The sequence below is a fragment of the Coenobita brevimanus genome, chromosome 67, assembly GCF_032717465.1.
Source record: "Coenobita brevimanus isolate Jiangsu-jjx chromosome 67, ASM3271746v2, whole genome shotgun sequence".
Classification (NCBI taxonomy): Eukaryota; Metazoa; Arthropoda; class Malacostraca; order Decapoda; family Coenobitidae; genus Coenobita; species Coenobita brevimanus.
This window is the reverse complement of record NC_137020.1, coordinates 13,210,902-13,227,370: the sequence shown is the minus strand read 5'-3', so window position 1 is coordinate 13,227,370 and position 16,469 is coordinate 13,210,902.

The window sequence follows — 16,469 nt, the reverse complement described above, 5'->3', positions numbered from 1 at the left end:
AATTGGCCAGAACGGGGAAGATGAGTCAAGATGGAGGTTGAATATTTTTAAAATTGCACTAGGAGGAAAGGCAAAGCAAAAATATCAAGTACTCAAGCACAGAAATATGTGCAGCTTCACACCAAAGCAGGATACACTATGAAACCTACTGGATCACAGAAAAAATGAAAAAAAGTATCCTTACGCCGACTTCCCTACCAAAAGTAGAGTTAGACCTAAATCGGTTTAGTGTCCGGTTACCAGGCAATTCTTTTCTATAAAGCCATTGTTCTCCTTCTGTAGCTGCTATAATTGGTGATAGATAGAAATACCTTGAAGAACAGACAGACGTATGATTGTAATCAACTGTGTAAATGATCTCATTCTGTACAGCAGTAGGGACAAATAATGCAACTACTGATTTTTCCAGTGAAAACCAAGCTTCTCGCAAGCTTCTAGTCCAGTGAAGTCACGGTTGATTTAACGATAATAGTGCAATAAATTCAAGGGGAGTATGCTGTCATTAGCTTTTCAATGCACTGGACCACATACCCTAGCGAAGGGTTCCTACCTTGAAAGACTGTCATAAGGGAATGACTTTATATTATGTCGCCCGGACGAAGTCCTGCGAATTATTGTTTTTGGTCGAGCTTGTTTGTTTGTTCTTTGTCTGTTAGCAACATTACGGAAAAATGGCTGAATGAAATTACATGAAACTTTCAGGGTATGTGCATAATGGTCCCAAATAAAATTGATTAAATTTTGGAGGTAATCAAGTGACCTTGAAAGGTCAAAATCAAGGCCACGGATTTTCACAGGGCTATAACTTGAAACCAGTTGAAGATGTATTTACTGTTATCAACATACAGGAACTCATAATATGGGTTTTCACTTAGCAACATAACCTTGACCCTGAATGACCTTGAAAGGTCAAATTCAAGGCCAAAGATATTCGGGGGGCTATAACTCGAAACTGGTTGAAGATAGAAAGAGATTTACTATTATCAACATATACGAAATCTCATATGGGTTTTAATTGGTGCCATGACCTTTGACTGCAAGTGACCTTGAAAGGTCACACTCAAGGTCACGGATGTTCAGGGGGCTATAACTCGAAACTGGTTGAAGATATAGTTACTATTATCAAGATATAGGAAATCTCATATGGGTTTTCAATTTGGCACCATCACCTTTAACCTTGAGTGACGATAGGTCAAATACAAGATCACGGATTATCAGATGGCGTAACTTGAAAACATTTACGCCATTACCTTAGACTATAATCATTTACTGACACTAAATGGAAGTACTGATTCAGTATTTAACAGCAATAAAATAACTGCTGTCAAGCAAGGTCTGTTGTGCCTGCCACCACTTTTGTTTTTCATATTATATCTGTGTTTTCTACTTGACATTACATGTGGGTTTGATTTTACTTCCTGGTGTTGTTTATTACTGCTATCCGTTACGACGGGCAGTGCTGTGGGTGCGGTAGTCATTTTCTGTGACATTCTAGTCTTGTTTTCCTAGTTCAGTCATTTAGGGGGAGGCGGTGGCTCAATCGGTAAAGAGGTGGCCTGCGGTCCTACCGGACCCCAAGTTCAAATCCCAGCTGGGGCAGGGAACAGTTTAAGGATATGAATTTCATGTAAAGCAGACTTTACCGATCTATCAGAAGACCCGCCGACATGTCGTAAAAATACCCCCGCTAATACCAATACATCAGTCCTATATGAGACAGCCCTAGCATGTATTCAATATGGACAATATGGACGGTGGGTGTTAGCGCCGAAGTGGTGACATGTAGAGGTGTATGATATATAGGAGGACTACTGGGCCTTGGGAACAGGCTGTGAAGCCCATGCCCAGAGTTGAGCATAAAGAAAAAAAAAAATAGACAGGGGCTGTCGAGGTTGTCTCAGCCAGCCCACTGCTGGAATTGTCACGAATATAACAGGGAAAAAGAGTCAACGGAGACTGAGAGAGGAAAGCCAGTTTCTATAATGGAGAGAGAGAGAGAGAGAGAGAGAGAGAGAGAGAGACAGACAGACAGACAGACAGAGACAGAGACAGAGAGAAAATCAGGAAATAACAATGAAGCAAAAATGATAAAGGTAAAGGAAAAAAATGGTCTTCCTGGCTGCATAAAATAAATAGCATTAATGGCGTGGTCGGACTTTACTCTTTCGATCGCCTTATGATTTCTGTTCAACTTAATAAACAATTCAGCTTTAAGAGTCAAGAGTTTTATCTACTCTCACGCAAAACCACTCTCTCCTGTCTTCTCTCCCTCTTTTAGTCGATTCTTCATCTCACCCGAAGCTTTTCTTTCACCTCTTCCCTTTCTCACCGAATTTCTACATGATTGCACTGTCCCTCCTCTCACCTGAATCTCTCCCGAAATTCCTCTCTTGACCCTTCGCAGTGCACCTCTCCCTCTCTCCCTCCTCAGACCACTCTCTAAATTAACTACCTTAATTTCTCACTCGTTTTTCACCGCTCAGACTAATTTTGGGTCCCTCCCCCCTTTTTCTCACTCGTTGGCACTCCATTGAGAGAGAGAGAGAGAGAGAGAGAGAGAGAGAGGGAGGGAGGGAGAATCAAATGACTTCATTCACTTATGTAATGGACAATTTTTCAGCAGCTAACAATTAAATTCTATTACAAATTGTATTCATACCTGTTTGTATGGGAGGGAAAATTCTTCTTGCAAATAAGGGTCGGGAAATGATCCTGTGTCTCAGAACAACTTTGTCAGCTCCAGTTCAGTGACGTATTTTTCGTTCCACTCCATTATCCAAACGATTTTCTTTCAGTTTAGGTTTTACTTTCTACCCTGGATGTGTTAGATGTTGTTGTCATTAATCCCTTCAGTACTAGAGGTCTCCCCTAACGTTGAATAAAATCATCTACATACAGCAAAAATGAAACAAAGTATGCCGCAGATCTGAAGAGGTTAATAGAATTGCCTTGTACTCCTACGTTGAATAAAATCTGGCAGTGTCAAGAATACACAAGAATCTATCGGTCTGAAAAGGTTAGTCAGTTCATATGTACAGGTCAAAATTTAAGATCATGTTGAATCTGGTGCTGACTGGGCTCAATACTATACTATTTCAAATAAATTTACTGCACTGTACTATAAATCCAATCCTTTGCAGCCAGTCACGTTCTCTGCTAGGTTGTTTGTTATTTATATCTAGTATCTTACCGAGTAACATTTTATTCTAGACTCTTACCTTTATGCTCCCTTCTCTCTGAACTAATGGATCTGATTTGGTGTTATGACACCGCTTGACATGAAATTCAGGTTCTGCGTTTTCACCACACTAAAAAAAATGGCGTTGCTGCTTGCCATCCCCAGCATCCTTGCCACCAGCTTGTGTGCTGCTTGCCGCCTCCCCAGACTCATACCACCAACTTGGGCATTGCCTACCATCTCCAACATCCATACCACCAGCTAGGGCACTGCTTGCCACCCCCCACACTCATGCCACCAGCTTGTGTGCTGCATATCCACAAAATTAGTTGGTGAATTGTGAACTTCAAATGATACGGTGTATAGGTAATAACAAGACTGATCATTTGGCATGCTGGTGGGCTTATGACAGAGTAGTTTGGGTCTTTCTTTTCAATTCATGTCTCGGGTCCTCCTTTTGCTCTTTCTTCACCTTGCTTTAGAATATTACATTTGCTCCTTTCTATCTACCCTCTTTCTGTTCACCTTCCATTCTTTCCTTTGTCCCATCCTTCCCTTCTCATCTCGCAACCTCTAGAGTCTCCCAGTTTTGCAATGTCCTTCGTTCTCATTGCATGATCTGCCCTTATTCATCTCTCTCTTTCTATGATAATCTCCCACATTTTATTTTCCCTTTAACTCCTTATATTGAATCAGTCTTTCCCTTCCTATTCTTTCCTCATTTTCTCCCTTTTCTTTTTTTTTTTTTTTTTTCTAAATTCAGTAATTTTATCCTTTTCCAGACCAACAGCAAAGGATGGTCAGGTTTCTGCACAGTGTATCTGGCCACGTCATAGGTGAATATATTATATCTATACTGCCCTATCTCCCTCCTGTTCCCCCCGCAACTCCATATCATTGCTTCACCTCTTACTTTTCTCCGTCACTCTTTCCCTTCTTCCTTTCCGGTCCCCCATTACGTTCCCACTTTCTTTGATCTTTCATTTCTCCTCGCTACCACTCTCTTTCTCCTTTCTTTCCGTTCGGCACCCTCTTTCTATTAGTACCATTCACTCGTCATTTCTATTTCTAGTTTCATCTGTCTGTTTTAATCTTCGCAACTCCCTCTGTCTCTTTGTACTTTCTGTATTTGCTTCTTTCGATTTCCATGTTTCTAATTTCTTCTGTACATACTCTCTCTTTCTCCTTTGTGCGTCCTTTCCCTTTGTCCTTGTTACTCCTTCTCCATTTCTAACTTCGTAGCCACCTACCCGCCCGTCTTTTCCTTTCTCACTGTCTTTCAATTTCCCTAAATGTCTAGACTTTTCCGGAATGTTCAATGAACCATTTAATTAGCTGTGGTGCATTTGTGCGGAAAGGAACAACTCGGGTAGTTTCACAGCAGCACATGAAAATGTGAATAGATGTTTATTTCAACAACTGTGCACAGGTTGGGCTGGAGACGGCTGTGCTTTTGTTGGTGGAGGTTTTGGCACAAATCCAGGATCAGGCAGTGTATCTTTCGCATGATTTCTAGAGTTAACAATCACTGTTTCTCCTGGCCTATTTACCTCTGGAGTAATCCTAATTTCATTGGGTCTTTTTTTCCAAACATTTGACACAGTAGTGATTAAGGACTATGATCAGGAATCCTACAAGAATGAAGGCAGTGGGAGGATATACAAAATAAGGGCTCAAGACAGAGTGAAGTAAATGAGACATGGACATTCATAATGTCAGAGCTGTTTAGATAATCAATCAGGTGGAATTGAGAAGATAATCCAATTACAAGAACGAATGGCATAATGCTGGCGTGTTGGGTGGGTGGGAAGATAAGTTGACTTGATGGAACACTTGTCTGGCGCACTGTGAAGACCAGAAGCTTCGAGTGACTTGATAGGGATGTTCGACCAGGTAACAGTAACAAATGACTTGGTACAAAAATAGAAGAAGTGTACATGAAGTGAATATGGAAAATGGGTATGTTTGGAGCAAGTGTGAAGGAAGATGCAGAAGAAAATAGTCATGATTGAAAAGTTACAGCCTAAAGCATTTTCACAGAGAGCAGCCGTGATAGGGAGGACACTAAAGAGGAACGCAGGAAAAAGATGAAGGGACTGTGAAATTGACGACCACAAATATAAGAGGTCAAATGGAGCGACGGTAACAGACATATATGTCGTGAGACGGAAGAAACAAATATAAGAGTACACCAATGCTGTGTATAGGGAACCGTTGAAAAACAGAGGAAATGGAATTAGTTGACAGAGATCAAAGATGACTGAGGAACGAACAAGGATATGGACCATGATAGTTTTGGAAGCGAAGGCAGCCTCTAATACAAAATAATATTATCAGCTTGAAAAAGGGAAAATAGTGTTGAGAAGCAGGATTTGTCGTTAGATTATGCTGGTGAATTCTTGATGATTCTAGTAGTACCGTTACGTGTCAGATGCCAGTTAGCCTATTGTTTGTGAGCATAGTTATTTTGTAAGATGTATATTAATTTTTGTGTTCTTTTTCTCAATAATGATTTATTTATATGTTTGTTCAATTATGTAATTTTATCTCAGTTTTTATGCTGAATAATTTAGAGTGTAATGCAGTGTAAGAAAACCCTGGATATTTTGGATATCTGCAAGTTGGCAACTGTTGCTTCTCCTAGAATGTAGATCAGTCTAGAACAATGCAAGCTTAACCAATGATGAGGAAGAGACTAGAGCACTTTCAGTTTCACTTCAGGTTGAGTGTAGTTCAGTGTCAGTGCAGTGCAGTTTGTATATTTTCAGTACTTGTGAAAACACTGAAGTGTTGGGAAACGGTGAACTGTTAGTGCAGTTTCTGTATCTTTGGTGCTTGTAAAAATAGTGAAGTGAAGTTGGAAAGCATTAAGTGTAGTTATCTGGAAAATAAAAACAGTGAACTTAAGAAGCCAATGTTTCTTTACAATGTCTGAACTGATCTTGTGTACTGTATACCGAAAGGCTGACCATAGGAAGAACAACTCACTGAGCAACATCCTTCCTATACTGATCAACTGCTGTTGGAGCCTGTTGCAGCATGGGACAGGGACGTATCACTGGTGTCAGGGGTGGGATTATGTGCCGCAGTGGGTCAAATCCTCGACGTGGAGCACAAGGGTGTGCAGACAAGGTCCTGAGCTGGGCAGGAGGAGGGAGTGTCCCTGGCAGCAATCATGAAACTATTCCAGGTACAAAGTGTACAAGTACAAGCACAGAATGAAGGACTACAGACACAAAATGAAGGTCAGAAAGAACTCACAGAACAATTACTGGCACAGAATGAAGGACAGAAAGAACCCAAAGAACAGTTACAGGCACATAATGAAAGACAGAAAGAACTCAAAGAACAGTTATAGGCACAGAATGAAGGACAGAAAGAACTCAATGAACAATTACAGGCACAGAATGAAGGCCAGAAAGAATTCAAAGAACAATTACTGGCACAGAATGAAGGATAGAAAGAACTCAAAGAACAATAACAGGCACAAAATGAAGGACAGAAAGAACTCAAAGAACAATTCCAGGCACAGAATGAAGGACAGAAAAAACTCAAAGAACGATTACAGCCACAGAATGAGGGACAGAAGGAACTCAAAAAACAATTACAGGCTTAGAATGAAGGACAGAAAGAACTCAAAGAACTAATGCAAGCACAGAGTGAACAACTAGAGGCACAACGTGAAGAACAAAAAGAACGATATCAACAACTTCAAGAGCCATTACAGAAGTAACAGAGGAAATTACAACTAAGGGGAGCTAGATGCTTTCATGGGGAAAATGAAGCAACAGCTTAAGGAAGATGAAGATGCCAAGATAGAGCAGCAGAAGTATGAGGTAAGCAATAATGTGCAGAGAACATGTAGATGACCAGTTGAAACATGTAGATGGAATTGAGGCTGTAGAGAAATATTGCACTGCTAAGCCTCAGGTTCGTGTACAGGGAGCATATGAAAAAATAGACAGTGTGATGGCTCTTGATGAATCCCTATCATCTAAAAATAGCAATACAGGGCTGAATAATCAGAATTCGGAAGTTTTAAGTCCTGGACTTAATTATGATGCCCCAGTTTTTAGGCCCCAAACAAGTGAAATGCATGGCTATAATGGTGGTCTAATGAAAAAGAAACCTCAGGAATCTGATGGTAGAGTATCTTGGCAAGCTTATCATGCACAATTTGAGTTACTTGCTGATCAGAATAGTTGCGATGATAGGCAGAGGGCAGTGCAGCTTGCTACTAGCCTTAACCCACCGCGTGCCAGTGCCGTTTTAAAACGGTCTGACGTAATTCTGCGGCCAGTGTCAGTGCCATTTTAAAACGGTTTGAAATAAAACAATTCACCGTGACTGCATTCTTCAAGTTTCGCGGGTAAAAATTGGCAGGCATGTATGGTAACTGTTCCTCTACCATCTCCCAGGCTGTCAAGGCCATACACTCACTCACTCCACCCCTCACGCTCACTCTGCCTCACTCTGCCTGTGTGCCTCACCCAGTGCTGTACATAGTGAGGGCATTTTGTGAATATTTTCATGTAAATGTAAGTGTAAATATTTTCTTGTAAGTGTAAGGACTATATAGTGAAGTCAAGTTGAAAATACCTTCTTGTAAGTGCCAGGACTGTACATAATGAAGTCAGGTTGTACCTATCTTCAAGTAAGTGTAAGATAATGAATTCACAGTGAGAAAGACAGGCAAATTGTGATAGATGCTGAAGTAATAAGCAATCAGAAAAGTGTACTGAACATTGCTATACCTTCCCAGTATAAATACCTGAGTATACCTTACGTAGAAAACGGCTTTCTGTCACGTACGTGGTGAGCGTGAGAGAGAGGCTATACATGTACACAAGTATGCAGGACTCAATAAAACCCATTTCCGAGCCTCGGTGAGCATTTTAACCCTTTAACCGTGGGCATTGTTTTGCCCCGACTGGCCTCTCCCGCTGGGGTTCGGGCCAAAATGAAAACAAACTTTAAACCTTTATAACTCTGCACAGAATAAATCTAGAGCGAAAAATAAGGTACCATTAGAAAGTACTAACCTTCGGCTTTGCAATGATGTAGGTTTCATGATTTCATTGACTATCACTGGATGGGCAGTGCCATTAGAAGTGAGCGATCTAAAATCACTATTTTTCGCTCACACACCATTACCTTCGCTCACACACCATTACCAAATGCCAACCTCATTCTGCTAATAATACTATAAACATATATGAACTCTGCACATGCGATAAACACCCATTCTGTGTTCACTGAGGCAGGTAAAAGGCACTGTAATTTCCCGCACTTCACTGCCACATCAGCGGTGTTGTAATCACTATTTTTCGCTCACACACCATTACCAAATGCCAACCTCATTCTGATAATAATACTATAAACATATATGAACACTGCACATACGATAAACACCCACTCTGTGTTCACTGAGGCAGGTAAAAGGCACTGTAATTGCCCGCACTTCATTGCCACATCAGTGGTGTTGTAATCACTATTTTTCACTCACACACCATTACCAAATGCCAACCTCATTCTGATAATAATACTATAAACATATATGAACACTGCACATACGATAAACACCCACTCTGTGTTCACTGAGGCAGGTAAAAGGCACTGTAATTGCCCGCACTTCATTGCCACATCAGTGGTGTTGTAATCACTATTTTTCGCTCACACACCATTACCAAATGCCAACCTCATTCTGATAATAATACTATAAACATATATGAACACTGCACATACGATAAACACCCACTCTGTGTTCACTGAGGCAGGTAAAAGGCACTGTAATTGCCTGCACTTCACTGCCACATCAGCAGTGTTGTCACTCACACAGCTGGACAGATACTGATGCATGTTTGGTCAGGGGTGGGGTGGGGGGCCCAGGGGGTGGGAGGTGGGGGCCCGGGGGGGAGGAGGGAGGTGGGGGTCGGCTGGAGTGAAAGAACTTAATAGCTACTCTCCCTTGAAACAATTGGCGCAGGGAAAAAACGGGCGGTATTCAAAATATTCACAAACATTCAAGAATGACACCCGCGGTTTGGTCCAGTTTTTGCTATGTCATTCTGGGATGACACCCGCGGTTAAAGGGTTAATGGCGAAATTTGTTGTTTCCACATCAAAATCTATCATTTTAGCCCCCCCAAAAAAGGTCAAAAAATCTCCGGCACTGGAGCGACCCATAGGGCTAAAAATAGCCGGTACGTGGCGGGTTAAGGGTGCTGCAATGGAAATTCTGGGCCACATTCAGTAGAGGAGAGGGACAGTTATCAGTCCTTAGTATGAGTACTGGAGTGCAGATACAGAGCAAGATTCTGGACCTGTGTACAGGCTTGATGCGAATCCCTACAGCAGCTTGCTCATGACCTGGAGAATATAGCAAACAAGGCATACCCTGGAGGCAGCACCTAACCTGTTGGCTATTCTTCTGAGGGACCAGTTCATCGATGCTCTTGATTGTACAGAGTTGAAAGTGCAAGTGAAGCAGGCACAACCCAGAAGCATGCAAGAAGCACTAGCCAAGGCTCTAGACTTTGAGTCCTATGTCAGGTCCAGTACATCCACTTTTCTGGCAGGTTGTAATGTGGGATTCAAGGCAAGAAAGGTGCAAGTATGTGAAGCAAAAAAATTTGAAGGAAGCTGCTGGTACTGTGAAAAGCCAGGACATAAGAAAAAGGACTCTTACAAGTGGAAGAGGGAACTGGAGAAGGTCAGAGGAAGTTTCTGGTGTTGTGGGAACCCAGGACATCAGAAAGTGTATTGCAACAAGTGGAAGACAGAACAGGAGATCAGAAGAGGTTGCTGGTTCTGCAAGAAGCCAGGACACAGGAAGGTGGATTTTTACAAATGGAAGAAGGAACAAGAACGGAATAGTGCAAGGAAACCCATGATTCCGACAAATGGGTGTTGCACATGTAGTGAGATGGGACACTTCAGCTATGGTTGTTCAAATGAGAAGGACAACAAGAAGAAAGCTGCAGAAGACGAGGGAGGATGAGAGTTAATTAGTAAAGGCTAGTGACAAGAAGCAACAACCAGCCAGTTTTTCACAAGAAGCCCCAATACTGAGGAAATGCAGGAGAACCTTGATGAACAGTGTAAGAGATGATGGAAGAACAGACAGCAAGCAATGTAGTAGCAATAGGAATCTTAGCAAGAAATGCTGCCATACTGTAGTGACAGGGCCACTGTCAGCTGAAGAAGACTTGAAGAGGATGCAGATTTACAACCAGTGTTAGAGTGGCTGCAGCAGATTACAGTGCAACCATTTTGGAAAGAAGTTTCCAGGTTAAGCCCTGCAACCAAGAGCTACTGGAGTCAGTGCAACCTTCTTCGTTTGAACAACGGACTTCTGGAGCATCGGTTGGAGACACCAGATGGCCTCAGCAAGTATTGACAACTGGTGGTTCCGAAGATGAGCCCTGAGATCTTGGATGAGTCTCATAACTAGGTCACTAGCAGGCACTTGGGAGTGAAGAAAACTCTAAGTCAGCTGTGATAGACGTTCTACTGGACTGGCATGCATCAGGATGTTGAAGAGTGGTGTCAGGCCATTGTTGTATGTTGTGCCAAGAAGGAAACCAAAAAACGTGGTTGTGCCCCTCTTCAGCTGTACCAAGTGGGTGCACCAATGGAAAGAGTCGCGGTGGACAATGCTGGACCATTGCCACTCACTGAGAGAAAACTGGTATATATATGTCGTCATGGACTACTTCACAAATTGGCCAGAAGCCTATGCCACCCCTGATTAAGAGGCTGCGACTGTTGCCCAGTTATTGTTGACCAGTTCTTCTGATGTTTTGGGATGCCACAAGAGCTACATTCAGATTAGGGCAAAAACTTCAAGAGTGCTGTGTTCCGTGAGTTCTGCAAGTTACTGTGGATTTTGAAAAAGACTAGGACGACTCAACTAAGGCCACAGTCAGATGAGATGGTGGAGAAATTCAACCGGACACTAGGACAGGAACTGGCCAAGTACTGCGTGGAGGGACAAACAGAATGGGGCCAGAAATTACCTACATTGTTGAATGCATATCGATCTGCATCCCATGAGTCTTCCGGCTATACCCTTGCAAAACTGATGTTGAGCCACGAGTTAAACTTACCCATTGCCTTGTCAATGGGAAAACCTGCTGGTGATGAGCTGCCTACAGACACCTCCAGCTATACGAAGCATCATCAAGAAAGGCTGGCTGAGGTACATCATCAAGTGTGAGGAGCCCTTAAGTTATCAGGAGAAGTGATGAAGTGCAAGTATGATGCCAAGGCAAGTAAGGTGGGCTTGAAGGATGGTAACCAAGTTTGGTTATACAATCCTCAGTGAAAGAAGGGACATTCACTAAAGCTGCTGAGCCCATGGGACGGGCCTTACACTGTGTTAGACCGGCTATCAGAGGTAAGGTATCGGATTCGGGGAGGCAGGAAGTCTCGCCCAGAGGTGGTACATGTTAACCATCTGTAGGAGTACCATGGGCCAGGACAGTACACTGGGACTTCTCTGAGGAATCGTGCTCTCCCACAGCTGAGGATGTTGAGGAGGACCAAGGAGCTGAAGTACAAGAGAATGGTGACAGTTCCCCAAGAGAAGAAATGGATCAGGAAGAAGACCGAGATATTTCAGGGGTGGCCTGTGTGGAGGAGCAGAGACGTCGTCAAAAGTGGCATAGGAGAAGACCTGATAAGTTGAAGGATTATCCTGTGGATAATTGTTTGTTTTGGATAAAGGATTATGTTTGTATACATTGTACAGTTTTGTTGGGAGGACAAGAGGAGTAGGGAGGGGGTAGTGTTGAGAAGCGGGATTTGCCAGTCAGGTTGTGCTGGAGAATTCCTGATGATTCTAGTAGTACCGTCACGTGCCAGTTGCAAGTTAGCCTGCTGTGTATGAGCATAGTTTTTTTGTAAGTTGTATATTAACTTTCGTGCTCTTTTTCCCTATACTGTTTTATTTATGTGACCGTTAAATTATATAATTTTATCTCAGTTTGTATGCTAAATAATTAAAAATGTTATGCATTGTAATGAACCTCTGGATATTTTGGATACCTCCAGTTGGCAAATGTTGCTTCTCCTAGAATGTAGACCAATGCAAGATTATATAATTATAAAGAAAAGACTAGAGCAGTTACAGTCAGTTTCAGTTCAGTTTGAGTGTAGTTCAGTGTTAGTGTAGTGCAGTTTGTATATTTTTGGTATTTGTGAAAACACTGAAGTGTTGGTAAACAGTGAAGTGTTATTGCAGTTTGTGTATCTTCTGTGCTTGTGAAAATAATGAAGTGATGTTGGAAAACATTAAGTATAATTATTTGGAAAGTAAAGACAATGAACTTCAGCCAGAGTTTATTTACAACACATGAGCTGATATTGTGTGCTGACCGAAAAGCTGGCCATAGGAAAAACAACCCATTGGGCAACGTCCTTCCTAAACTGCCCTGCTGCTGTTGGAGCCTGTGGCAGTGTGGGATGGGGACGTAACAACAGACTGAAGTTACAGTGAAGACATTCCAAGAGTAAGCTAAGATAAGACATCAGTCTAGAGTAATGTGACCTATAAGAGCATCTATTAAATGGTGAACAAACTCCTCAACTTACGATACAAATGAGTGGAGGGACAGATACAGTGAGTCAGTGTAGATAATGTATAGTAATTCTTTGACAACATTAATCTTACCATCCAGCTTCACTAAGACATCAGAGAACGTGTTCAGTTGTGTTCCCATTTCATTCAAGTGTGTAATAATATTATGCAGTAAATAACTAATTATGATGAAAGTTCAGCAGCCTATACTGTGCATCCAGCGCTGAGGCACACGTTTCTAACTCTGCATGATATGCTGACAAATCACTAGATATTGCTACGCTAAAAACACCACCAAGAACCTTACAGCTGAGATAAAAAAAAAAAAAAAAAAAAAAAGCCCTAGCTTTACACATGATCTTCCAAAAGGGGCACTTGTGAGGCAATAATTAATTAATCTAGCAGATATATATTTTTGTTTAATTTAGAAGAGTTTCCATTGTAATGGTTTGTATGGGGACTCCCAGAAGGATCTGTTGACATATTTGTTGACCAAATATGAAATTAGGGATCGTGTGGTGGACAGCTGACTAGCAAATTTTGGTAGTTCTAGTTTCTGGGTGCCTGTCATCAAGCTCTGAAGATATATCACAGGGAGATGACATCCTCAAGTAATATTACTTCACCCCGGGGCTTCACCAATGACCCTGGATGGAGGACCCCATCTCCATCCCCATCACCCAGGATGATGCAAATACGACAAGCGCCAGCAAGTCTGTCTTAACTCTGCACAACATCTTACCTATGAAAGGAATCCAGATTGATGTTCAGATCAGTTAAGTGGTCCCCACCAGTGAAGGAAGAAACACAAGAAACAGTGAGATGAGATGCTGAGGGAAGCTTTTGCCTATACTCATTAACATGTATAGTAGAAGGTGATGGGGTAACAAAAGTAGAGGAAGAGTATGGGGGCATGAGAGGAATACAGTCCGTGCCTAAAGTTCGTGCGCCCCCGATGCAGCAACTGTGAACAATACTTAATATCTTAATATTAATAAAATGGGCACTTACAAATAATTAGTACTTCAGAGGTCTTCCTTTCATCTTCAGGCACTTTCTGAGACTTTTTGGGACAGAATCTACTAGGTTCCTTAACCCTAGATAGGTAATGTGGGGTCTCAGAGACTCCAGTCCCCGAAATTCAATTTTAAAAAATATGAGCATAAGGTCTACAGATCTGTCCGTCTCATTACCTTCCTGCCTAGTGATGCTCTTCATGGGGATGATGGGGTCATAGCTGTACCTGGCTCTGATTTTGCTCTATAGAGCCACTGGGGTATGTTAGACCCCAGATTACCTATAATGTAACCTCACTTGAGCCCTCTTGTGATTTTTTTTATTTCAACTTCCTGTCTTTCTCCTTTTGTATACAGAAGGTCCCAACATCGGTCTACTGCAGACCACCCAAGGAATCATATTACTTTTCAATTTTTGCAAGATTTAATTTTAAAATTTTTATACCTAAAATTTAACCATTTTTGTATAAACTTTAAAAATATATATATTTTTTCGATTAAACTTTATTTTTCCTGGCCCTATTTACAGATAAGTGGTTGAATTATTTGTGTATTGAAGCATTTTGAAATATCTCAAACGGAAGTATTTTTTTTTATTTTTTTTCCGTGGGGTCTGTGAGACCCCATGTTACCTAATATAGTAACAAAATCAAGTTTACCTCACAAGGGTTAAATGTTCTGGGTCAATATTCCTCCACACCTGTTCCACTGCTTCGATCAGTTGCGGGATGGAGTGTGTGTCATGTTTCCTTAGCTTCCTTTTAATGATTGCACATAAATTTTCAATTAGGTTCAAATCGGGGGAATTTCCTGGCCAATCTTCAATGTACTCAACCTGACAATCTCGCAACCACTGTTGTTCATCACGGGCTGTGTGGCACGGTGCACCATCCTGCATAAAAATGTCAGTCTGGCAAGCCTCAAAACACTCTGGCAGGTGGTCACACAAGAGTTCCAGGTAGGTGTTTTTATTCTTATTTTTTGGGAGCACAACTAAATTCCCTGATCATGGTACCCAAATGCAACCCAGAGCATAACAATGTCAGGGAATTTTTCTGTCTTCTTGGTGTTGCGAGGGCCAAGTGGGTCACTGCCACTGCGACGATACACATTGCCACCTCTGTTCCCAGCCACAGAAAAAATTGTTTCATCATTCCACAAGACTCGCTGCCACTTGGTTTCTTCCCACGCAGAATATTTTCGGCAAAAAGCAATCCTATTTTTCACTTGCCGAGAAGTTAGACAAGGCTTGCGGTAGGGGCGGCAGCTGCAATAACCCAGCCTGTCGTGCAGGATGCGTTGCACTGTCCTCTTGGAGACATCAGCCAGCAGCACTGGGTTATTTTCTTTTTTTTCCTTGCTGAAATGCGTGGGTTAACCTCCACTTGCCGCCGGATAACTTTTGCAGTCCGTTTAGTGGTCTTCCTTGGTCTCCTAGATCGGTATCCATGTTCTGGTACTTCCTCGGCGCCACCATCCTTAAATCGCTTAATCCACTTTTGAACAGTTTGTTCTGCAAATCCAGCGATCATTGAGATATCCTTCACTGACTGTCCCGACTTGTAGAGGAGAACAACTAGCAAGAGAATGAACAGTGTAAAGAACACCTTACTCTAAACCACTTTGAAGAAACTGCCAATGTTGGAGCTACTGAGACATTCCCCGAGGTGGTTACAGTAGCAGCTGGGTGCATTAATACTGCCACATGTACGATATTGCTCCCATCCCTCTTTGAGGGAGACACAGCATACAATCTTTGTCAACTATATAAGCCACGACATGGTCCAACTTATTAGTTAGGCTATTTCAGCTCATCCCTGGACCATCACATTTGTATTGTAGCAACTGTATTAATCTTGCGTTTATCTTTTAATTGAAAGAATAAGCAACCTAATGAGCCATGTCCGATCGATCAATACTTACATAAATCTGGGTGTGGCAATCACATCTTCCATTGTCCCCAGCCACTGCCTTCACACCAGATACTGAGCGTTGCATTATGGAAGGTCATATCGTTCACCAGAGAGAAAGGTGCAGGCCATAGTCCGTCGGAAAACATCTCAAGGAGTGCCTGAAAATTAAAAGAAAGCCTCTAAAGTACTAATAATTTTTCAGTACCAAGTATATTAATATGTAGGGATGTCTTTCGTTTACACCTGTTGCACCAGGGGGCATTAGAATTGTTTACAAGTGTTATGTCAGGGGGCTCACGAATGTTTGGCACGGTCTGTAGTAGGAGGTCCTTTAGAAAGAGGACATGCTATACAAGATCCATTGCTTTCCTCCCATTCAAATATCTGGGAGTTCCCTTAAGCATCCGGCTTCCGATGAATTCAACTATTTTTTTAGCGTCTTGGATATTCACAGTGGATGTGAATAATGATATTATCGTCTGTAATGTTAATCATAATGCAAAATGGGTGTACTGTATCATATCAAATTGGGCAATGTTCGTCATATCTGAATTAAGGTTTTTCTTTTGTTTTCATATTTTGAAAAACAGTGTGAATTTTCATCTTTACAATTACAGTATATTGCGTCATTTGCACCTCATCTGATGAAGCTGACACCCATTATGTTTCAAGAATTGAAACCATGATGTTTATCCAAAATTACCAATTTTCTTATTTAGTTATTTTCGTCTATCATTTCACTTCTTAGTTGTGTTTTCATCCAATAAGAAGTATTGAATATA